This window comes from Rhinolophus sinicus, linkage group LG13 (assembly GCF_036562045.2).
Source record: "Rhinolophus sinicus isolate RSC01 linkage group LG13, ASM3656204v1, whole genome shotgun sequence".
NCBI lineage: Eukaryota > Metazoa > Chordata > Mammalia > Chiroptera > Rhinolophidae > Rhinolophus > Rhinolophus sinicus.
Genome location: NC_133762.1, coordinates 897,267 through 923,555, shown reverse-complemented (window position 1 = coordinate 923,555; position 26,289 = coordinate 897,267). Strand labels below are relative to the sequence as shown.

Below are 26,289 nucleotides of genomic sequence, written 5' to 3'. Positions count from 1 at the left end.
CATCAAGATGCTTCAGAGGCCGTGTCTGTGTTGTAACTGGAAGGGAAGGAAGACACTGAATTAATGTTGAATCAGGACGTGTTCCTCCCAGGTCTGACACCAACCCGGAAGAACTGCTGGAAGGACCTCTCCGTGAGGGCTCCACCTTTCTTCGCTGGTTGTAGAGTGCTTTAAACAGTCATCGAGAGACCAGCAGAATTAAAATAGAGTCCTGTGCTTTGTAAATGCTGGGGGACTTTACAGATGAGTCGTATGAAATAATTATTCATTTCTTATTTGATTAATTTGGGGGGTTTTTATGGTCAAAATGTCTTTATTGTGTTCCATCAATTTTATGGTTGACGTGTTTTCAATTTACTTTTACTATTAAAACATTGAAATGAGTTTTTGGAAGGAGATGCTGGATTCTTTTCTCCTCTCCCCAGTGCTATGGGGAAAGGGTGGTGACAACTCTGAGCAGATCATAAGCTAGAAACTCTCTTTACTTTCCAAGTCGCTTTCTAGAAGAGTCTGATCTTATCTCATAAGGGAAAAAGTTATGTATCATTTTCACATCTAAAGATTTGTTAACTCACTTTGAGACAGATGGACAAATGGTTTCACCGTGGGAAGGAGGGGTAATTACCCTGCATGCTGCTTGTAACTGATGTTTTTTCTCCTCTTCTATAGTTTACTTTTCTTCCCTCCTTTCCTTTGGATGCTTAGGACATCACTGGCTGCCCAATACCACTTAAATTTTTTGGGCCTAACTCTCCCTTTTACTCATGCGAAGGTCTCACAATGGGAAAAAATCCTGGGAATAAAGGTGTGATGTTTACAAAGATAGACGAAAAATACATGATTGGGAGGAGGAATGATAAAATGGGATGAAAAAAGAGAGGAAAACACTCAAGGAAAAAAAAGCGGAGAAAGAAAGAGTAGGTTCTCTTAGGATTCAATGAACAATTATTTCATGGTGTCTTACACTCTATTCTGCTACATACATACATACATACATACATACATGCATGCATGCATGCATACATACATACTGGTCATATTTACATTTCTAAAATTACACAAAGTGGCAGAATTTGCATTTTAGGCAAAAATCAGTGAGTAGCATAAATGAGCTGCAAATTGCCCTCTTGGGCAGCCTCCTGGGGCAGCTCTCCCTGAGACAAATTCCAACTCATTCTGAGACAAAGAAGCTGGACACAGAATTGGGGCATTTCATATATTCGAGTAACTTTTGAAGCTCAACATCCATAATAGTGCCAGAAAAAAAAGTTTAAATTGCAACTGTTTTTTGTGTTTTTTTTCCTTTTCTTTTTTGTAGGGTGGTGCAGGCAAATTGGTGACAAGCTCCTTTTAAACCATTAAAAGTAACAGCTGCTGAGTCCAGGCGTCAATGTCCTTATTCTCTTCACGGTCTGTCTTAGGGAAGTGAGTTCTTGTAGCCGCCTCGTTTCATATCTCTATTCAGACAGTCTCACCTGTTCACTTAAAACTCTGCTTTGTCCCCAAAGGCACTTGGTGAAGTTGGATGTGACAGTGCCCTCAGCCCTGATCTGAGCTGCATGGTGCTTGGGCCACCACCAGTCTGACACACACTGGAGAAGGGGCTTACTCAGCCCACTCAGGACTCCTGGGCAAACAGTAACCGTGAACCCCACAGGAAGCACCCTCATTCACATGATGCTTCCACATGACCCCAAGGCCAAGGCTGAGTCCTGGGCAGGAGGGCAGGGCTTCGCCACCGCTCTTAGCTGATGTCCCGCATGTACGGATGAACCTAGAAATGCGCCATAGTCTTACAAAACATGTCCAAAGCTTTACTCCTTGAGAAAGAAGACAGAATGTGACGAGCTAATGCCCCATTACAGGGGAGACTTCACATTAAGGCAGATTTCTTTTTCTATTTTTGTCTTTGGCCACGCAGTGGTTATATATAAGTCCTCTCTTAAAGACACATATTCTCTGCTGAGCTATAAAATATGCTATCTGGCAGCATAGCCAGATCGAGCTCCAGGAGTGGGGAGGTTAATATGATAACCCATCAATCATTCAGCACTTTAGTATTCTCTGTTTGTACTTCCTGAGATGCTGTTTTAGACGCCTGGGCACAGCAGAGAGGAATACAATAGATTCTGCTCTGTGACGCTGAAATCCTGAATGAATGACCTCATAAAAACGTATATTGACAGCACAGTGATGGAGACTGGTAAGTGTTGACAAGGAAACCAGAGTCCTGGGGAGGGACAGACAGTGACACGGGAAAGCCTCTCTGGGGAGATGACTGAGGTGAGATTGACGGAATGTGCTCAAGCAAGAACCTCAAATAGTGAAATTAGAACCACCCAGTAGCTGCAAAACTATGGGCAAGGATTTCAGCAGAAGACGGCCAGCCTGAGGCAGGCAAGCCTTGTGGGACCAGCATCGCCCTCCTGTACGGGAGGAAGAAGGGGCTCACCTTTCACCGTGCGCCTTTCTCCGTGAGGTCAAGGCTGTCATACGCTACATGGAAGCAAGTTACCACAAAGCATGAGCCACCTGCAAGCTGGGCCTCAGCCTCCTTCTCGCTGGGAGAGGCAGCACCCATCCGACGGGCAAGCGAACGAGCCTCCGGAATAATTCCTCATGGTCCCAGAAACCTCAGGAATCTCTCGGGGTCTCATAACGAGACACTGAACATCTAATTACACTTGGGGGTCCGGCGGCCAGTTGGGGTTACAAAGAAGACGTCTCATGGCACCGGGATTTATTTTGCCCAATTTTCTGAACAACAACAACAAGATCCTTTGCAGCTTAGACACCAAAGCTTTGGTTTGAACTCAGTACCCTGCCCTGTTCGAGAGTGGAACATTGGTTCAAACGACGTACCATTCTCTTTGTTCACCTCCAACCTTGGGCCCTTCCAAGACCTAACGTGGTCAGAAGGCAGCTCAATGATGAGAAGCTTCTGAACACCCGTCACTTATTTGTGTGTGCCTGTGTGTGCGTATGTGCTTCTGCATGTGTGCCTATGTGTGCCTGTGTGTGTGCCTGTGTGTGCATGTGTGCACTCATGTGTGTGCCTCTGAGTGTGTGTGTGCCTATTTGTGCATGTGTGTGTGCCTGTGTGTGCGTATGTGCTTCTGCATGTGTGCCTGTGTGTACATGTGTGTGTGTGTCTGTGTGTGCGTATGTGCTTCTGCATGTGTGCCTGTGTGTGCCTATGTGCTTCTGCATGTGTGCCTATGTGTGCCTCTGTGTGTGCCTGTGTGTGCATGCATGTGCGCTCATGTGTGTGCCTCTGAGTGTGTGTGTGCCTATTTGTGCATGTGTGTGCGCCTGTGTGGCTGTGTGTGCTCTTTGTGTGTACCCCGGTGTGTGCATTTGTGCATGCCTGTGTGTGTGTTTTAAGAGGCTTCAGTGTGAGTAGAGGTAGTGTGGCGAGCACCTTTAGAGAACTGAGACAATCACTTGCAGAGTTACTACCAGTTGGACCTCGTAGCTTTGCTTGCATAACCACAGAGCAGCCTTCAAAGCCTCCCAGTTTGTATGCAGTGCGTGTTTTAGCACCTGCTACCAACTGGTCTGGGTAAGCAGCTCTTCAGTTCTCTCTGTGACTAGTACTTGATTGAGTTACACACTTTCTACAGGGGCCCCAGGTTTTACTGCTCACCTTTCATTTACCACTTGTCCTGGCAAGTGCTTGGTGGTCAAAGATGCATTTTAGTAACTCACGTTGACTTCAGGATGGGCTCAGGCCCCTACTCGTAGGTGGCCTCCTTAGCACACCTGGTCGCACAGGCCCGGCCGTGCTAGGAAGGGCTCCCCTGCTGGGGCAGTCACTCGGACAGTGTTCCTCAGTCCCAGGCCTCTTGCCTCTTTGACGTCCAGTTATTTTCCTCTTCAGCCTCACCTCAAACCTCTGAAAGTGAAATCCCTTCCTTCAGTGGGCTGGGTAGGAAACAGCTGTCACTTCAGGGACAGAAAGGCCCTTCGAGCTGGAAGAGGCCCCAGCTCCCCACTTAGAACCCCATTCCTTTAGCTTATTTCAAACATGGACAATTTAAATGCAAATACCCATAGCCGGAATAACACAAATATTGCTCATGTATTTACAATTGATAACTTTTTTCTGGCTTTTTTCTCAGCTTCATTAAGGTATATATATACAGTTTTTCTTTTTTACATGGGTACTTTTCACTTTATTTTACTTTGTTTTCTTAGCCATTGCAGTGTATATTGAATTGAGAATCTAGGAGGTAGTATAAACTTTACAGTTTTAGGTGTTACAACTAGGAAGACACGACCTGAGCTCTTTGGTTGCTGACTTTCACACACGTTTTTTGTCAGGATACAAAACCAGTTTACAAAATCCCTGTCAGGAGAAACTAGCAACGTGCCAATCTGGCGAGTGGGGGCGGGTCAGTTTGAAGCGGAGCAGGGCTGACTGGAGGGGGCGGGGGTGGGGTGGGGTGGGGTGGGGTGGAATTCAGTATCTAATGTCCAACAGCAGCCTGGGGAAAGTCAAGTGACAGTCAGCATACTCAAAACACCCTCGTTTCCCAAACCAGCTCCTCGGATACTTTTCTCGAACAGGGTATTGAGGTATATTTTTTAAATAACTTTTTAATTATTTTTATATACTTCTTCAATTACAGCTGACATACAATATTATATTAGTTTCAGGTGTACAACATAGTGGTTACACCTTTATGCCCCTTGCGAAGTGACCACCCGATAACAATCAATAAGTTTTTAAGTCTCTTCATTCACTGACATCTTAATGACAGTCAGAGCCTCTCCTAAAAGTAGGTTTTCTGAAATAGAGAAAATGCCCAAAAACCAAAGCCAAGAGCTCTGGCCTCCTTCTGACCACCCTCAGCCCAGGGAGAGGGGCTTTCTCCCAAAACATTGGAGATGCCACTGAATGCCAAGGTTCAAACTGGAAGTCAAAACACCCACCAATTTCTTGGGATTCAGAAGAAGGAGGAAAAAGTACAACAGTCTCCTTTCTTTATTCCAAGGATGGAAAAAGAAAGATAATTTACAGTAACGTGAACCAAAATGGCAAGGGCACGCTGATACGGGATATCATATTTTTCCAAGCTATCTCTTTGCTCTAAATCCTTGCTTATTTACTTTGAGGTTGCCTCATGAAACTGCATTAATAATTAATAGTCTGTGTTCCTTTCCTGTCAGTATTTGAAGGTATAATGACATTCTCATAAGATTGCGTAAATTGGGGGGAAAGGTTATCCTCAGAATTTCATCCAGACATCAGTACATAGGAGGACAGCCAGGGCACCTGGGAAGGACCTACCAGCCTAAGCTACCAACTGCAAAGGACGGGTCGAGAACTCACCTGCCAGGAGGCAGCTATTTGCAGAACTGGCTGTGAGCCCCCAGCAATGCGGGTGGCGAGTGCCATTACCAGAGGGCTATTACCATACGTATGGAAAAAACGAAGAGGTGAAAGGGGAGCCAGACACAGAAGCGAAAGCAGGTTAGGACTGTCCCTCAGTCACTCTGAAGACACTTTCCTAAGATCACTCAGCGCCTCTGGTTTCTCAGCTTCACCCACCAAGGCAACGTTCTCAGCACAAGCCGGCTTCGCGGGAGGTCTATCGCAGGGACGCAAGGAGCAGGCCACGTGGGGTCTGCTCTCAGTCTGCTCGCAATGTCTTACTTTAATCGGTTCACGGTCTGCTACCTCCTTCAGGCTCTCGGGAACGTTATTTTTTTCCCCAGCGTTAAGCTCTCAGGGTGTTGATAATGAACCTGACTGCAGAGAAGAGAGCTTGGCGACATCCTGCCCCTGCTTCTGCAGACTCTTACAGTGTCTGAGAGGTAGCGGGAGGGAGATGGGGGTGGGGGGGGAGAGGGAAAGGGGAGGGGAGAGAGAAACGGGGGTGGGGGAGGGAGATGGGGTGAGAGGAGGGAGAGAGAGAGGAGAGACAGAGAGAGGGAGATGGGGATAGAGAGGGAGAGAGAGGGAGATGGGGGGGAGAGAGAGAGGGAGAAGGGGTAGAGAGAGGGAAAAGGGGAGGGGGAGAGAGAGAGGGAGTGAGAGACAGAGAGAGGGAGATGGGGGAGAGAGAGGAGGGGGCAGAGAGAGAGGGAGATGAGGGAGAGAGAGGGAGATGGGAAAGAAAGAGGAGGGGGAGAGACAAGAGGGGGGAGAGAAGGAGGGGGGAGGAGATAGAGAGGGAGCAAGGGGGAGATGGGGGAGAGAGAGGGAGGGAGAGAGGGATGGGGAGAGAGGGAGATGGGGGAGAGAGAGAAGGGGGGCTAGAAGGAGACAGAGAGAGAAGAGGAGAGAGAGAGGAGGGGGAGAGAGAGGAGAGGGAGAGAGAGAGACGGAGAGAGGGAGATGAGGGAGAGAGAGACAGAGAAAGGAAGAGAGAGAGAGAAGGAGAGGGAGAGAGAGAGAGAGGGAGGGAGAAAGAAGGAGACTAAGAGAGAGAGAGGGAAAGAGAGAAGGGGGATAGAAGGAGACAGAGAGAGAAGGGGAGGAAAGAGATGCGGGGGAGAGAGAGGGAGGGAGATAGAGGGAGAGACAGAGAGAGGGAGATGGGGGAGAGGGAGACAGAGAAAGGAAGAGAGAGAGACAGAGACAGAGAAGGGGGGAGAGGGGGGGAGAGAGAGAGACAGAGAGACAGAGAGGGAGGGGGGGAGAGAGACACACAGAGAGAGACACTCTAAAGGAAATACCAAGGAACCTTATTCACCCTGAGGTGATATGGCCCTCTAGTCACCCACATAGCAAGTCCTGCAAGTGCCCTGAGGTGCACACTTTGGGAACTGCCTTTCTGGAGCCCTGGTTCTTCCAGAAACCAGGGCATTTCCAGGCCAGGGGGGCACTGGTGTCACTTTCTGTGCCATGTGAAACTCCACCTCGCTGAAGCCGGGCACAGATCAAAACCCAGAAGAGCCCAGTGTTTGTGACATTTCCTGAAGTGGACACCCATGAAACGTTGGCGTGAGTCCCTGTGAATAGTGACGCAAACCTGGACGTTGCAAGCAGAGTGGGGCAGGCCCAGAAAGAGGCTACCCCGAGCATAGGGCCTCACTGGGAGGCTGGCAGGTCCGGTCTCTGAGCTGTGGACCGGGACCGCCAGCACGTCCGGTGTCCTTGGCAATGGAACCAACACTGACCAGCCTCACAGGCCATGGGGTGGGGATCACTGATCTTGTTATAACACGTGCTTTAAATTTAAAATATAAAAACATGAGGTCTCTCACAAAGGAAAGCCTCCCTACCTCCTGGTATCTGCTTCTAAACCCCTCACTCTTCCAGCAGCATGGCTACACCAACCACCACTTGTTTTCTAACCTCATCAGGGTACGTGCTGGCCGACATCAGATTTCTAAAATGCCCTCTCTGAACTCGTTGAATAAAGCAGTGAGACTCGCGCTCGCCTGCTCTTGAGAACTCCCACACGCACGTTGGGACTCCCCTGTCCTGGCCGAGCGCATTGCCACACAATGCAGTGTCCATTGTATGGTCACCCCGTGTGTCCCCTGGTCATCCATCTCGCCATTTTTAAATTCAGGTCTGACCTATTTATCTTATTTGCATTTGGGCTCCTTTGGAAAGACATAATTGAATTTTGCATGATGGTGAAATCTTAGGCTAAATCTTCTCAAACAGTAGAACTGGATCTAGGACCACGCAGAGGCACAAATGATTCATTCCACACAGGCCCAGAGCCCATCTCAAGGCTTCCAGAAGCTTCCAGAGCTGAGGAAAGCAGCCTGTCCCAGTGTCCAGCTAGCTCCTCCCTACCTCTAACACCCTCCCCACTGGTCCTGGTTCTTTACTCAAGCCCTGCAGAGCAAATCAAACTCCTCACTCCCTAAAACGCCCTTCACACACATGTGGGGAGACCTAGCCCTGACCCCTGGCCAGGTTGTTTTATCATAAATTATCTTTCTTAGCCTGTTGCCTGATTGCTCTCACAGCATGGTGTGACGGTTAATTTCGTGTCGAGTTGGCTAGGTGATGATGCCCAGATTTTGCTCAAACACCAGTCTTGATGTTTCCGTGGAAATATTTTTTCAGTTGTAACAGTTCCATTGGTAGATTTTGAGTAAAGCAGATTACTCTCCACTGTGTGGGTGAGCTTTGTCCAATCAGTTGAAGGCCATCAGAGAAAAGATGGATGTGGCCCAAAGAGGAAGGAATCCTGCCTCCAGCTGCAACACCAGCTCTCTCCTGGGTCTGCAGCCTGCAAGCCGACTCTGCAGATCTCAGTTTGCATCTTCCACAGTCATGAGAGCCAATTTCTTGAAACAAATCTCTTTAAATACACGCACACATGCAATTGGTTCTGTTTCTCTGGAGAAAGCCCTGAGACATGGTTTTCACACACTTTATCACCTCTGCTGCCTTCCTAAGACCTCAATCCTCCCCTGGGAAGAACTGTCAGCCGAGGGCCACCTGCACGGACTCCAGAGCCCAGCACATACAATAGACACTACAGTATAGAATCCGATTCTATTTTACACAAAGCATTACACGGAGGTCCATTTAAGCTCACTGCTCAACATGTCTTCTGGCGTAGAAGAAGCCTCCTTTTCAGACTAAAACCGAATTTGTTCCTTCCTCATTTACAGCATGGCAGTGAGAATCAAGGTCTCGATGATCACCCTGAGCTGCAGACAAACCGTTTACTACCCAGCTGCCCTTGGTTAGCTACTGGCTCAAACTGTCCCTAGAGGGGGACATGGGGAATACTCCAGAAGAGGTCACAAGCACCCTGTGCTCATTGTCATGACAGGTCATTGCTCCAGCAGCCCCCTCGTGAAGCCCCACACAGAGGCACCCAGGCCAGGCCCACAACCCCCAGTCCCCTATGGAACGGCCATCCTGCCCTGTCTGTGCTGCTGGCTGGAAAGCATGGAGCTGGATGTGTGCTATTCTTCTTGCAACTTAACAGCCATGAATGCATGCGTTTTGTTGTTTTTTAAAAAATTAACCTTCCCCATGGCTTCCTATTACTTCTCTTTTTCCATTACTTCCTTTGGGCAAGATATCAAGTCTCTTCCTTTTAAAACTCTTCTTGCTCATGAGGTATTTTTGCAGCTGCCTCCAATCTCTTGGAGGCGATCGAAATGAACCAACCAGCCCACCACGCTGTTTCTAATATTAGCCGCACTTGATCTAATCATCTAGGTCTTCACTTGGCCCGGACCTAGACTGTGAAGGGACATGCGCCAAGCGAATTAACGTGAAAGGTTGATACATTTGCCTTCCATTGCCTTCTGCAGGGAAAAAATCAATACAAAACTTTCTAAATGCCTATTTCCCCTCCAAAGCAGATTATTAAAAACATAAATAATACGTCAGCTGCTATGCTGACTCCCCACACGGAGTGTCGTGTCGGGCCACGGGTCACATCGGCCTGGCCACGTGATTCCTATTTCTCTTGTGTCCTGCTAACCAAATGTAACGTCAGTCCTCGTCCCTAGTCTCCCAGGGCATGGATTACTATCCACGTTTATGGTTTCAAGTGTCGGGATACAGGTAACGCCACACGTTATCCAACGGCAACTGTAAGTTTACACTGGTTCCAGCTGGTGTCAGACAACCCCAGGCCGTGCCATCTGGGAAACACATTTCTAGCGAAGCAAAAGAATGTTTACTACACAAATCATGGCAGCATTTGGAGAAATAACATCGAAATCACTTGCTACATGGCTTCGATTTTCCCTGAACATTTTCTGAGTCATCGTGCTCTTCTTGGGGAGGCTTGAGTAAATCCTGGGCTCACAGATGTCACCCTCAGGTTGTCTGCGTGATGTCTGGTGTTCCATATGGGACGGACGGACTTGCTGGGGTGGCGATGACTCGCCCGCAGAACCGGAAAGCCTGCCTTTAGCTCACAGCGTTCCTGGTAAGTTTGCATGAAATCCTGGTGTAAGTTGTTACCATACCTCCCTCTGCCTTCCCTCTCCCAGGAAAACTGACATTTTCCCTGTTATTTTGGAGAAAAATGCCCAGGCAGGTCTCCATTCTTCCCTGTTCCTTCCTGGCAGAAAGCAGATAGAGTCTTACAATGCAGCAAGATGCGTTATGGGCCAGGCCTGTGAAACTTAGACCTGCCCCAATGCCGCAACGGCCCCTGTGCTGAGCGCCTCCCCACACGTCCCCACACTCCCCTAAGGGAAGTGACATCAACGGCACACCGCACACACTGCTCACCCTGGGGCCCCCGGGAGCCTGGGGCCCAGCTTTGTGCTTACTAGCAGGTAGCCACGCCCTGCACCTCGGTGTTTGTGACATAATGGCGGACTTGCTTGTACTAAATCAGGATTGCGTTCCTGCTGCCTGGAGGAGCGGTGCTGTCAGACATGAGGTGAGAGGATGAAGCACTGGTGACCTTCCTGTGGAAGGGGGCAGCACCCTTCAGGTCAGGCCCATCACTGCCCTGTGGGTGCGCCCGCCAGCCTCCCCCAGGACCCTCGACTAGAAAGGGGCATGGTGAGCCGGCCGGAGGTCATCTCACAGTGCCAGTAGCATACCACTGCCAGGGGAACAGCTCGGTCAGCCACCAAAGAGTATGGTCCCCTCGCCCCACCAGGCAGCAGGCTCCCTGGGTCCTACGGACAAATTCAGGAAAGGGTCAGGGGTCCAGACTTCTGCCTCAGCTCCAAGAGGCTCCCCAGGCCAGTGTGGTGATAGCTGCTCAAAGAAATCCTGTTGGGTTAACGTGGCCACTGGGTTCCGACATTGGGTGTTTGCAGGAGACGGCTTCTAAGGCCTCTTCTGCCAAGATGCCCTCTATTATTAAATAATGAATACATGAATGGCATGTGATCTAGAACTTCCTCTGGACAGATGAGGGTCCGTTTTAATTCCAGACGAAGCTCCCACGTGGCGTTTCAGAGCTCCCGTGTCATCAGCCACCCTGGTAGCAAACTGCTCGTTGCTGGGTGGGCTGGAAAAGGAAGGTGGCCGCGGCCGTGTTCCTTACTGATGACCAGCCCCATGTCCATTCCTGACGTACGCTAAGCGCTTTGCAGTGCTTGCAGGATGGAAACCCTGAAAGGGATGGACAACTTTCTGCTGACCTCTATGTGGGCAAATGATTAGCACAGGAGAGGAGAGAAAACCTAAGCAAACCCAATCTATGTGAGAAGACATGGAGCCACCACTGGCTGCTGGAGTCTGAGTAAAGGACAAAACTCAATACATATATTTTTAAATGCGGGGGAAAAGTCTTTACAGGTTTACCCACCGAATGCTCCTGATTAGAACAAATGTAAGCCACTATAAAACTATATAAAATTGTGCACTCATGAGTAGTGCATTGGCTGACAAAAAAGAAACAAAAAGGGCAGGAATAACGCTGCGTGTCTCTGAATAGAGACACATAAATGAGAACTCTCTAGAGAGGCATGGAGATGGTTGCTGAAATTTTCATAACTCACCCAAAGGAGGAGGGCACCAGCACATTTAAGCTAATGTAATTATTTACTAAATGGATGGCTCCAAACTCTCATTTTGCAACCCAGGAAAGGGAGCTAGAAATAATCCCAGGATGCCTTCTGAAGACCCTAATGCAGTCAAGAACAGAAACGCAAGACTCGATCTATCCACCAGGATGGAAGATGGGGGCCAAACAGACAATATGCACATCGCACACACTGCCACCTTTATCTGGATGCGGGGCTGAAGTCTGCAGGCCACATGGCAGGTACAGGAAAGTGCTGCTGGCTGCAGGGCGGGTGAGAATAAAAACAGTTAATTTTCGAGTGTGGGAAGACAGAAGCACTGGGATGTTGGTACCCTACGTTTTCTTTGTGGAGTCGTCTTCCATTCCTCATTCTTAGCTGACACAATTTTCTTAAGTTTGCCTATCAAATGGCTTCCAACTCCATCCCTTTCCTTTCCCACCACTCTGCTTACCTGCCAGCCCTCAGCATCTTTCTTCTGGACAGTTGCGCTAGCCTTACTTTCTGGTTTAATGAATCCTCCTTGTGTTTTGCATTTTTATCCAGGGCACATGTCATTTACTTGTATTAACGAAACTTAAATAGTCCCACGTTTCCTACAGAAAACTACAAATACCTTTGCAGGTGTTTGAGGGTTCTGGAGAGAAGGAAGACCAACAGGAGATGACAGATAGAGATAGAGAGACAGGTTATTTATTATAGAGCATTGGCTCATGCAATTATGGAGTTGGCAACCCAGGAGAGCTGATGGCATAGTTAGTTCCAGTCCAAAGGCCAGCAAATCAAGACCCAAGAAGAGCCAACAGTAAGGCAGGAGAAATTCCCTCTTGCTCACAGGAGAGTCAGCCTTTTCTCTACTCAGATCTTCAACTGATTGGATGAGGCCCACCCACGTTGGGAAGGGCAATCTGCTATACTCACACCACAGATTCAAAAATTAATCTCAACCACAAATACCCTCCCAGACACGCTCAGAATAATGGGCACCTCATGACCCAGTCAAGTTGACACATAAAATGAACCATCACAGCAGGATTAATGAGACCTTTAATAATCTGTCCCAAATTTAACACAACTCACAGATGCCTAGTGAAAATTAAAATGTAAGCTGCCTTGTTCAAAAACGATGAAGAATACCACGATGGTAAAAACAGAGCACTAAGCCAAGTGGGGGTTCCTTCCCAGCCCTGGGTCTTAGATGGCTGCACAGGTCGGACGCCCTCACAGCCCGCCCTTTCCTTCACTCTTCCAAACTCACTGCTCTGCCAATGGCAACGCTTTGCTGGCATGTCAACACGCCACCTTCCCCATGCTTCTAGATTTGTTCTGCAGTTTCCCAGCCCAGTGCACCCTTCCTCATCCTGGCCAGGCCTGGTGGTCCGCCTTCTCTGGGACCCTTCAAACCCCTTCTTCTGCACCCCAGGTCTAAACGAGGCCCTCATTCCTCACTCAGCCAGAATGTCATGCTCCCTTCCTGTTTGTGTCCTACACTCACCACAGTGGTCTCTTCACATACTTTTCTCCCCATGAACCCGTAAGCTTGGCGCGACCATGGGACCATGTGCTATCCGCTGGGGTCACCCTAGAATCAGCCTAGAGTTGGCATTCGATAGATATGTACTGCTCTTAGAAATAGCTGTCATCTAACGTCACAGTAAATCAACATGACAGCCGGCACAGGACAAGTGCTTCCCATGGGCCAGGCCCTGTTCATTCAAAGTGCTTCCGCCTAACAATGCATTGACTCCTCCCACAGCTGCCACCAGGGCCTCACCCGTACACCGGGCATCTCCCTCTTCTCCTGGGTGAGGTGATGCTGATGGCCGTGTTTTACACCTTTCCCCACCGTTTCCCACGGAACTTAGCTCCAGTCACTCTCAGTGGTAAGTGGATTCCTAATGAGGCTTTTTGGCTGCCTTCCCCGACCTATATCACTGCCCCACTTCTCTGCCAGCGTTCAAGGCCCTTCCGAAAGAAAACCTCTTACATTTGGATCATCGTCTCAGCATTTGCTTCTTGGAGAGCCAAACTGAGACAGTTAATATCACAGAAATCTGAGACACCGAGAAGTTAACGAACCCTCCCCCGAGATAATGTGAGGAAGGAATGGTGCTTGGGTGACTACTGACCAGGACGGCGAGGAGACAGGAAGCTACGACCCAAGTCTATAAAAGCACAGTTTCTAAGGGAAAACTAAGTTTGTGTTTCTTTTCTCTGTTTCTGAAAACACTCGACTAAGTGTAACCTGTATATAAGTTTCAAAAATAGAATTTAGAAAAAGAAATGATAGGTAGTATTAGAGAACGAACCAGAAATTATCTCAAGAGGTCATTCAGGATGGAAGAAATAAATAGGTCCAAGAAGACTTACACTAAGTTTATGAAATACCGTATCCAAAATAAATTATTAAAGGAAGGTAGAGAGAGCAGGAATAGACTTGTAACATTCCGAGTTTACTGCTATGAAAGACCACAGATCTATGACTGCTGGCAGGATACTGGAATAGAGCCACCATTTCCCAGTAAGTATGGTGGTTCCTAAAATATGAATGAGGGTCACACAAAAGAAACCTCATCAGCTATTTTGAAAAAGGACAGGATGTAAACGTAGAAGGAGATTTGCAATAACAAGCAAGGGTGGGGTGTCACTGTAGTTTTCAGGGCATTGCCTCCTTCACAGTGCTGTTGAGAATATTCCAGCTCCCTCAGCACAACTGTTTCTATTGATAAACAACAAAGTATGAAATGCGTTACTATATGTAAGGCTCTGAAAAACAGACACGTTTGATTCGAAGTCAAGAATGGCTGTCAGCAGCTCCAAGAAGTGTAGATGGTCACACCTTGGTTTCACAAGGAGTTTGGTAACAGCTGAATGGCTGATGAAGACGTGCTGGAGATCAGAGGATTTTCATGACGTTAAGACAACGGGTCAGCCGCGCTGCGCTGTGCTGGCGATGCCCCAGGAAATGTGCTGACTCCTGTGAGTCCAGTGTCACAGGCCAGCTGACACCGATGCTGTGGGACCTCGTGGCGCTGTGCCCGGGACACCACCAAGGAGAGACTGGGAATCACAAACTCGCACACTCGACTATGTATGGAAAGACTATGTTTAGTAACAGATCTGCCTAGAGTGTTGTATTTCTCCACTGAGCTCAAGTTCCTTTATCAATAGTAGCTGCAGCTGGGAACGTCTGACGTGGGACTGACAATCTCAGCAAAAGAGCCATAAACTTGATGACCAGGTCTCTCCCTGGCTCTCGGGCACCACACAGCTGTGCCCCGAGAGGAGCAGCAGGACGTGATGGCTTATGTCCCTGTGGGCACATCCCCTCCCCAAGCTGAGTGCAGGGAAGTGAAACCTTACAGGGGGGTGGGGTGGGGGTGGGGGGCCTTATTCCAGCTGTGTCATCACACTGGGCTTTCTCCTCATTCCGCTGCCGGCTGATGCCCTACCTGGTTCTCAGGTGGGTGCAGATGGTACACGTACATACTAAGCTTTCTCTTTGAGGGGAACGTTCATCATTTATTTTGAGGATATTTCATAAGAAACTTATCAATGCCTCCTTTTGAAAGAACAAGATTATATATGTGTATGTGGGATTTCAAATTCAGTACTATTTTAAAACTTCAAGGGGCTTTATTAAATGCATTCACTCATCCAAGTAACTAATTGCTAATAGAAGGTACTCCCTTGGAATTGAAATGGAAAGAACAAGTGTTTAAGCGCCATGTCCTGAATGGGAGTGACCCAAAACACCTCTGCGTCAGTTCGCCTTTTATCCATTTGTTTTCTCTCCTTCCATCCTCCCCTCTCCCTTTCTTCCTTCCTTCCCTCTTTTCTTCCTACCCAATGCTGTCTCAGATTAATGGAAAATTATACATTAAAAATTATCTACAACCATCACATCCGAATGTTTGGTTTTTTTATTTAATTGATAAAAGTCTGACAGACAAGAGCAAAATGCAGCAAGTCTTGCATTTTTCATAGATTTGCTTCCGCTGCCCTGTCGGACCTACAATCCTGTTTAATTACACCTGCTGACTAAGAATTTTATTAAGTATTTCCATGAGGAATGTTCTTTTCACATCATTAGAGAATGTCTACTTAAAAAGGAGCCCTGCTTCAAACCACCTAATTGCCTAGAAAAAACACAGTACTTTAGTTTTTTGACAGGATACAAGTTACTGAATCTTCATCAGTTTGATCTTTACAGGAGACCCTTTATGTGTCCGGCGCGCAATCTGCTACTGAGGAAGGCACATCTTTAGTCAAAAAGTAAAAGGAACTAAAATTGGAAATCAAATTCCCACTATTACACAATGATCACCAGAGCGGCAGTTTCAGTGAAAAACTCAAAAGCAGTAATAAGTACCATAAACTAAAACAGACACAAGGCGTAGATCACAGGCAAAGGTGACTGTACCCAGTACATTTTTTCCCTGGCACCTCTTCGCTGTGAGACAAGCTCTCGTGCTGGGCACAGGGCAAACCCAGCACCAGAGCGAGCGGGGCAGGTGGAGAGATGGCGCAGGCGCTGTATCGCCACGAAGGCGGTCCATGCCCACCCGAGACTCAGCTCCGTGAACCCCACAGCAGCCACGCCCGCTGCAAACATCCGCGTCCGTCTGTCTGCTGGGAGGTGCCGAACTGAAGCCTCACAGGGACCCTTTGTGCTCTAAGCCTCCAGGACTCCACCCGACTTGGTTGTTACTGTGGGTTCTCGTTCTGTGTCTCTCCTGGGGACAGGCAGGAGGCAATCAGACAAGGGGAAGACTGTTCTGAAAGAACCCATAGATCACGAGTGCTACCAGGTATGTCACTGGTGCCTTTTATGAAGCCCCTGTGATCGATCTTCCCAGGTGTTGCTTATTCCAATCCGGAGCTCAGCCATGCTGGTTAAAATCTGTAGTGAGCCCCGGACATTGTGTCTGTTCCACGGACCTGGAATCCTGGCAGTCACTGTCCAGTACGCGAGAAATTCTGACTCCGTGTGCACAGGGCTGTTGATGGACGGCCACTGATGCTGAACGTGTTAATCCTCAAAGAATTCTAAAAAGGTTTACAAAGGCAGACACGGCCAACTGTCCAGAGAGCGTGAACAAAGCCCCAGTGCCTTAGCAGCCACCTGTTAATAAGGCTTCAAAGCACAAACCTGCAATAAAACTTTAGCTTCTGCTTCATTTTCAGGTTATTTAAGCCTCATTTTCTTACGCAAGTTCTAAGGCAGGAGTCACGCTCCTAGAATCTTTTCTTCTCTAAAAAAGCTCGCAGAGATTTCAACTCATATTTGTTCCCACCACATTCTGGGGAAAATGAGCCAACTGAAATTCTTGTACAAAAGCAGCTACAAAGACTTGCAGACCATCAGTTGGAAGCAAAACTCATTGTTTTCATTCTAGGCAAATAAGGAAGAGTCGTTTCTTGAGGAACAATGTGGTTACGTCTGAGCCAAGGACAAATCATCCTGTGGTCTGTCACCAGCCTGCAGTGTCAGCACAAACCCGGGGACACAATGTCGACCAGGTGCCAAACTTTCACAGCAGACAAGCAAAAGGGACAGTAAAGGGGACGAACATTCTGATCACTGGTGTGAGGAATCACACGAAACCTCTCAGCATCGAGCACGTGGTCACGTCAGGAAGAGCGCAGTCTGTCCAGTTGTTTGGTTCTAAGGAATTGAAGCATCCAGCCCCGTCTCCATGTCCCCCCGCCCTTCCTTTTCTTCAAGCACCTTTACTTCCTTATTCCACTCTTTATTCCCTCCTCCCTCCTTCATTCGTCCTCCAGACCTTTTTCTTTGTTTGTCACTGGTTAGATAACAACACCTTCTCAGTGGATACGGAGACCCTAAGTCTCTTCCTGCTTTGGCTCTCTTTCCATTTTCTTATACAACCTCTGCATTCCTCTTTCATTCATTAGTTTTGCCCTGTTTCCTCTTTTGTCTTATATGTGCGTTTTATGGGAACACAGGGCCAGGGATGGTTTAGTGGCATATGTTGCTAATAGGGAAGGGAAGGCACAGAGGGAGAAGGCAGGAAGAAGCCAGGACAATAGAACGGAAAGGGATTATGAGACTCCACATAGCAGAACCCCAAAAACACAGCCCCCAGGCGCCCGTGACCTCAGCAGGTGTTGCTTCCATTCACCCATCATTGCGCCCACAGAAAAATCTCAGCGGGGCTGGGAACCTCATAGAATGGGAGGACAGATCACAAGTAAATGACCCCGTGGTTCTTCAGGGAAGGGGACAAAGAATCACAGATTGTTTAATGACCAAACTCTATGAAAAACAAATGACTAGAAATAAGAATTCATATTTACCCAGGGTCACGTGTTGGTCCGAGTAGCTATAATTAGAACTTACTAATTATTCCCAGCAGTTCGTTGCAAATAGTCCATAGTAAACTGGGTTAAAGAGAACATAATTGTCAAAACTAGGAGTTGGAAAGGACCAAAGAGATCATTCGTTCTGTTCCAACCTTCACCTCTGGTTGAATACCTTCCACACCAGCCATCTCAGTGTTAACTGGCATCAAGTCCCAAGAATCTCCTTTCATTTCCACACGAGAATTAATCTCGGAGACAGTCCCTTTCTGGTTTATTATAGTCTAGGCAAGAGAGTACCTAACTGAGATACATTTTAATATTAAAGAGAAAGAAGAGGCTGAGAGGATGCAGGAGGGACGCTGCAACTGGTAATTACAGCCTTTTCTTGCTGGCGAGTGTTACTGTTGGTTTCTGTTCTCAGAGGCTGTGAAGCTCTAAGGGTTCTCTGTTCCTACCACAAGTTTCCCACAAGGAGATAAAATTTAAGCACATTCATGTCTGAGTGAGCATTTTTCATGAAAAATTAATAAACATATAATAAAGCACATTTATAAAATATGTATAAAGTATGTATTTATAAAGTATTATTAAGTAGATGCTGCCTGATTTATTCCCGTTTTTTAAATTCCACTTTTAATTTATGACAAAACATTGCCATTTGGTCATAAGGGTGTCGTAGAAGGATAGTGAACTTACCCCTGACCATCCCTCACTGCTCACAGGCCCTTGGTGGAGACACTGCATCACAGAAGCGCATGGCCTCATCCAAAAGAGCCAATCACTGTGCCCAAACCACCACCAAGGCAATAGGCAGGAGCAAGTGATGTGAGAGCAGCAAAAATCTTTTCAGGTCTGTTAGTTCCTAAACACCACAAAGCTCTCCTTTATATTTCTGTGAAATATTTACTTAAACGCTCTTGGTGAAACAGCAATTACTTGTAATCTACACATTGTTTTCTGTCCCTCCAAGACTGTAGTCAACACAGAAAAGCCAGTGCTTGCCCCCAGCTTGGATGGCATTAAATTGTGATTATCCATTTCCTACCTTTGCACTTGACATGCTCTGCAGCGTACGTGGCTGACGGTTATCTGGGGCTAATTGGTGAGGACAAACACATATTTACTTCATTCACCAGGTTTACATGTAATAATGACAATAGCTTTTTCAATGAAGGCAGAGAAAGAAATTTGAAGGCTTTTTCCATACTATTTCCACTGCTTTGCTAATTTACATGTATAAATGAGCACACACCAAGGTACTTGGTGAATCACCGCTCTGCATGATTCAAGTAAGAAATCTCCTTTTACTTGATTTTTCTAATGTTAAACATTTATAACGTTTCCAATTTTGAGTAGAGTTCATTTCTTTTTTATTGGTTAAAATTTCTCCAAAGGCTTTAGATCCTAATTTTCAGAACAATTAGATCACATGAGAAGTTGAGGGAGAATACACACTACAAAGGGAGACCAAGACAACCAGGATGGCACAAGAAGGCCTCCCTGGTCCCCACGCTCACACGCACTGCAAATGTAGAGCAGCTGATGCCACGAGGGTTCCATCTGGCCAAAACAAATCAGCACACAGAGATGCATGGCCCAGCGTTTCTCATTTTACAGAGCAACAGTACACTGTGTTATCTGGTCCTCACAAAAGTCAAGAGAACACAAGGATTGGTAACTCTCTTCTCAGGCGAAGAAACCCAAGGCTCAGATTGATTACTGAGTTACCTCAATTCACTCAGCTGACTGGTGGCAGAGCCAGGCCTAGAGCCCCAAGCTGGCTAGTGTTCCAGCACTGTCTCCAAACATTGTCCTAAAACTGAAATAGGAACAGGAAACACACAAAAGGAAATGAAGGGCATTTCTCCTATTTGGATCATGCGAAATGCACAGGCACTTCTGGTGTCCTTGTTGGCTTGGGAAGAGGAGGTCCACTGGAGCCACGTTCCTATAACAGAAGGTCTGTGCTTTGCACCCCTGAAGGAGAGGACCCTAAAACCTGCAGGGAGCTCTTGGTTCCCACTCTGACATTAAAGAGCTTGGAGGTTGTCACTCCTGTTCTCACAATGAGAGAAAAGCTGATCCCACTGAAATGCAATGACTCTTCTTAGATCCATCTGAGAATTCATGTCACAAGGAAAACAACTGCCTTGAAAACTGGAGAGACAGATAGAAGACAGACAGACAGACAGACAGACAGACAGACAGACAGACTCACAGCTCCTTGGTTTTAGAAACTGCCACTGTGGCCAGCAAGTGGGTAACCAATTGACTAATTGCTGGAGATTGAGTATGGGCTACCTCGAGAATTTAAACCTCTTGGGAGCCCACTTTCAGAAATGTTCCCACACTTTTGTGAGTTTCTACCACCAGGAGCCCCATCACACTCTCAGGGTGAAGATTGCAGAAAAACTCCCTTGTGTTTCTGGCAGTGGGAGGTGGGGGAACCATTTTGAAATAGACCCAGCATACTTTCTTCCCCTTAACAAAGTTCTATCCTCAAGGAAAAGTATTTTGCCTGAGCCCAACCAACGTGAGGGAAGGGCCATATGCAACTCCAGCCCCATCCAGTCTTTGTGTCTCACTACGCGGGAGAAAAGAGCTGAGAAGCGCTTGTGAAGGTCACATCCCAGGGGCACAGGCTCACTACAAGGCTGAGATCTAACCCCAGGACTATGGAAGGCTTCTTCTCCCCCACATCTCACCACCACACCAACAGGACTCTTGTATGATGATGAGGGATTACAATGGAAAGAACTGTAAGGCTCATACTCTACATATGAAGGAATCTCTAGGGAAACCCAAAGGGAATGAAGGGACAAAAACAAAATTATTGGATGAAATTTTAGCCTCAGAAAGCCACAGCTACAGCAAATAGCAAGCATAGCTTAACTCCTAATCAGATACACACAAAACATCACTCCAGGCTGATTTCCCTAGTCTCTTTACCCAATACATCATGTCTGGCTTTCGACAAAAAATTACAAGACAAGCTAAAGGCAAAAGCACAGTATAAAGAGACAGCACAAGCCTCAGAACCAGACTCAGATATAGCCAAGATTTTGGAATTTCTGAACAAGAAATTAAAATAACTATGATTAATATGCTAAGGGCTTGAATGGGAAAAGTAGACACTGTACAGGAACAGATGTTTAATGTCAGCAGAGAGAAGGAAACTCTAAGAATCAAAAGGAAATTCTAGAAATTAAAAAGACAGTAATGGAAAGGAAGAATGCCTTCAATGGGCTCAGCAGTAGAGTAGACATAGCTGAGGAAAGAATGGTCTTACAGAAATGTCAATAGAGAAGTCCCCAAATGAAAAGACAAGAGAAAAAAGAATGAAAAACGCAGGACTGTGAAATAAGTATAAAAGGTATAACAGGCATGTAGTGGGAATACCAGAAGAAAGAAAGGAATACAGGAAACATTCACAGTAATAATGGCTGGAAATGTCCCAAAATTAATGACAGACACCAAACCACAGATACAAGAAGCTCAGAGAACACCAAGCAGAATAAGTAGAAAAATATATTACGCTTAGGCATGTCATATCCAAACTGAAGAAAAGCAAAGAGAAGATCTTGTAAGAAGCTAGGGAAAAACACCTTCCCTATAGAGGATAAGAATATATAGAATCAGAATTATATCAGACTAATCTTTAGGTACCACAAAAGCAAGACTAGAGTGAAATATTTGAACTGTTGAAAGAAGAAAACTACTAACCTAGAATCCTATACCCAGTGAAATCAGCCTTCACAAGTGAGTGAGAAACAGACTTTCTCAGACAAACCTAAATGGAGGGAATGTGTTGCCGGTAGACCTGATTTGAAAAAAGTGTTATAAGTTCTTCAGAGAGGAGAAAGTTGATATAGGTCAGAAACTCGAATCTACATAAAGAAAGGAAGAAAGAATTAGAGAAACAATAAGTGATGGTAAAATAAAATCATTTTCTTATTCTTCATTCATCTAACAGATAAATTTTTGTTCAAAATAATTATAGCAGCAATAGAATTGGGGATTACAACTTAGTACAAATAAATGAAATAACTGAAACCTCCTGGATGTCCTTGCTGAAATCTAACAGGAGCAGAGTTTGACGCTGAGACAGCAAATCCAGGGAACCCATTTCAGGCACTGAAAGGCAGTTTGTCTGTTCATGATTTTGATGACAACTCTTAGTGGTTTTGCTTTCATGGTTGGTTTAAGTAAGAAGCAAATTCTACATGAGGAACCACAAAATCAAAATGCAATGTGTTTAAGCTAATTTTATTTCTCCCTGAAGTGGAAATTGTATACCATTTGAGGTCTCGTCCCACCTCAAACATTTAGAAGTGTAAGTAATGGACACCCCTCCCTTCCCCACTCCCCAAACTCCTTTCCACAGGCACATGCATATTGATAGAGTAGATGGCGTGTTCATTGACAGTCTGCTGTGGGTTCACCCATGTCTGTCATGCCTGGTATGACCCCATTAACTGAGTCAGAATGGACTTGCCAAGCAGCACACGTGTACATACTCTCACCTTGGCCTTGGATCAGTAATTACCTGGGTCCACACAGGGGCTTACCTTTGTAAGGCTGTGGGCAATCTGAGTGTAATCACCCCAAAACTGCAGACGCACACTGCTTTGTCCATTCACTACACCCAGTGTTAACCTTGCAGAAGGTCACACAGAGCTCACAGCACAATCAAGGGGACCTGAACACCACTGATGGTGGGAGATTTAGGTGTCCAAACACTCTCGAGAGAAGCACGTACATGGAGTGTCTGACCATGGAGTGTTGCCTTACAGCTGCCAAACCGTCTGTCCCCCGCACCTATCGCAGGACATCACAAGGGAGTGTCTTGGAACGCTGAGACCCGATGGAATGATAGTGGTCATTCTCCCTTATCAGATGGTTCCAGGACACTGATGCCATCCCCCGGGGTTATGCGTGTGTGTGAAGGCACAGTATGTGTTGGAGCACAATGGGGACTTTCGGGAAAACAGCCAGCAGGCACGTAACTCACAGACTGTGGAAAAAACAAGTTTTACTGTCTTGTGTGATTACTAATAAAAGCTCCGCGTTGGCCGATTCAGGGCTCAGTCCTTGAGACTTGAGTCCCTTGGCCCCACTTGCACTCTACTCTTGGCTGCCATCTTTCTTAACCCTGCACTGCCCTTCTTGAATCCCACAGTGGAGGTCTGTGCTGAAGTCCTATTGGACTGAAGGTGAGAATCCAATATAGCACCCAGAAATTGGCCAACATGTGATGAATTTGAAGGAATGTTTGACATAAGCGATAAAATCAAATGTGGGTCTTAAAAAGAGAGAGGACACAAGAAAACATGTGCTTAAAACACATTTATATCCAAACCCACACGTCTTAAAGAATCCTTGTAACATTAAAGCTGTCCAGGAAGTACGTGGCCTTGCAGCTGTCAGATCCCCAAAGACTCTTTAGAGTGCTAACTGCATGGGGAATATTCTAAAATTTCAATTATTTTTTAAGCACAATTTGGGGCAAATGCTTCTGAAAAAAGTACATTATCCTACTTAATAGGATAAATCACGGTCTCTTCTAAAAGTGTAAGCTTTTCTTAGTTATTATTAAAATAATATGATTTTTCCTTTGAGTTCTTTAGAAATAAGCTTCAGTTACAGATGCTTTAAAATGAACCACATCGCTGGACTTCTGCCTGAGAATGAAAATCTTGGGAAACATGCAGTCTGTATAGCGCAGTCTGCTCAGTGACCGGTGAACTTCTCAACCCCTGAGCACTAGGTAAGTCTCCCGCTGCATTTTCACTCGGACCCAGCTGCCTAGCACATTTTCCTATTCACCTCTCCCATCCTGCAGGGAAGTGGGATCCCCAGATAAAACAGGAAATACAGATCATAATGTCAGCTTGTACCTGCTTTCACCATGGGATCCTCCATTTCCCCAGAGTTTCAAAGAGGATAGGTAGAGAGTCCAGTCTATTCCCTTGGGTTGCAAAGAAATCACAATCTCTCCCCACTCCCAGTGCAAACACTTCAAATCACTGACTTGGTAAATCCTACAAGTCCTGGCTGAAGAAAATTAATCCTAAATATAAGCTCCTTAAAGACGGAGCAACACTTCTCTCTTCTCATGTGTATCTCCATCCCCACCTTTTCTCCAGTCGGGTTTGGGGACTTGATCAAGGTAGGTGCCATCAACTGCTTTCATTTTCCTGTTGAGTTACCGATCTAGGAAAGGGCTGGGAAGTCGCGTGGCACTTCAGTTCACCCTCCCTCCCTGCCCACCTTGGTGCCCATAGAGTCCCGGCTCATCAGCTCACCCAGCTCCTATGAATCACGCCCAGCAAAGGGGATGAAACAGCCCCCGTGCAATCCACAGAAAAGACAGATGCAAAGCAGGCTGCCAGGTTGGACTCTCTGATTGCCAAAGAAATGTCAACTGATTGCATCCCAGAAGGAAAGGCGACAGATGGATTGATGTGACTAATGTCATTAGCCTATTTGCCTCTGGGAATCAGAAACGGAGAAAACACAAGAGTATTTACCCATATGCTTCACAAAGGTAAAGGTTAGAAATGTTTTGGCTTATTTCTTGTAAAAACAGGTATTTATTCCCTATTACATAGTCTTCCATTTCTTTTGCAAATTGGCTGCATATCCAGAGTGAAATCTCTCAGAATTCAATGGATCACTGAGTGGCCACACTCAGGCAATCACAATTATAACACACTACAGGGGACTGTTCTCTGAATATAAAAACATAGTGACAAGGGACCCACAACAAGGAAAATGATAAGAGTCTTGTCCAAAAGGATAAAAATAGAATAGAGAAACATGAAAAATATATGTATTTCAGAGAGAAGAGGTGAAGCAGGAGAATAAAGAGGGAAGGGAAGAGAGAGGTGAGGAGAAGGCCGATGCCAGATAAGAGACATTTAGGGGCCAACCTTCCTACATTCAAGCTCATTATTGTCTTGCCCCAATTTCTCCCCAAAGGTCCCCCGTTAGCTTGTGTTCGGCAGATGCATATTTATTCTCCCTACACTTGGTTGTCAGAAACTTCATCTGCTAAAAATATTAGTTCTCAGGACTGTAGAAAAGACAGCCAACATAGTAAATTGGATTCAACTGCCACCACCCCCACCACAACAGAAAACACAACATTTACGTTTGAGTGAGTTGTATTGAACCTCTATAATAACAACATAATTGCTAAATTTAGATTAAATAATCAAAAGTTTAATAAAGCTAAGAAAAACTCTCTTTCCTAATACAGTGTGATGAGCTTTGGGTTTACATTAAGCTAATAGGTAGCAAAACAGTATGAAAAGAAAAACACAGACTCAAGAGGCAATTGAGAAACAGGAATACAAATATTCAGAGGAATATTTGTCAGGGTTTAAGAAAATATTTGCAGGGGTAAGAATGAACAGTGCCTATTCTGACCAGAACAAGATTTAGGGGCCATGAGGTAAAGTACTCCTAGGGGCTTGCCTCAAAAATGGAGAATAATTAAACCTACACTGAGGAAGGTTCCAGTCTTGCCTACTCCATGTTAAAAGCAGGACTCAAAAGGATAATTGAAAAACCTGACCGTTTCACCAGAATTGTAGGCGTTATCAGCATAGAGGTTTTTATAATAGTCCACTATTTTCCTTTTCAACATGTGTAGACCCTAAAATGACGTCACGTCCCTCATTCCTGATATTGATAATTTTTGTTTTCTTTTTTTGGCTTATTAACCTGGTAAAGACTTATCAGTCTTCTTAAAGAACCAGCTTTTGGTTTCATTTTGGTCTCCAGGGAACTTAACTGTATCCCAGAACAAAGCACCAGAATATTTATACAAAGACAAAACTATTGAGCACTCAGTGAGTTAAAATTCACAATATCTGGCATCCAAACAGTGATTACCAGGCATGTGAAGGAAGAAGCATGACAATCCAACCCCTAATGAGAAAATGTATCAATGAATCAAAATGGGACAGACCCAGAACTTACATAGGTGTTAGAATTATCAGACAAGAGCATTTAAAAAGTTATTATAACTCTATTGTATATATTCAAGACTTAACTAGAGACACGAAGGATATAAAACAGATAGAACTTCTAGAGATGAAAGCTATTAGGTTGGTGCAAACATAATAGTGTTTTTTGCAATTTTTTAAAACCTTTTAAACCGTAATTACTTTTGCACCAATCTAATATAATATCTGAGATAGAAAGAATATGGATGGGAACCACTGCAGACTAGATACTGCAGGAAAAAGGATTCATGAATTTGAGGATGTAGCAAGAGAAGCTACCCGAAGTAGAATACAAAGGAAAAAGGAAAGAAAATTTATAACACTACATGCCTGTTTTTAGGAAAGAAATTTTCAAATCAGTGACCTTAGCTTCCACCTTATAAAACTGGGGGGAAAAGATCAAATTGAATCCAAAGTAAGTGGAAGAAAGAAAATCATAGAGATCAGACTAGAAATCAATGAAATACAAAATAAAAACAATATAGAAAAATCAATGAAACCAAAAGCTGGTTCTTTAAGA

The 26,289-nt window shown here is 45.8% G+C and overlaps 1 protein-coding gene across 4 annotated transcripts in view; it reads right to left on the bottom strand.

Moving 5' to 3' along the window:
- Positions 1-26,289, bottom strand: part of GABRB3 (gamma-aminobutyric acid type A receptor subunit beta3) — a 167,170-nt gene that overhangs the window by 105,834 nt on the left and 35,047 nt on the right. The gene's annotated exons all lie outside the window — the stretch shown is intronic.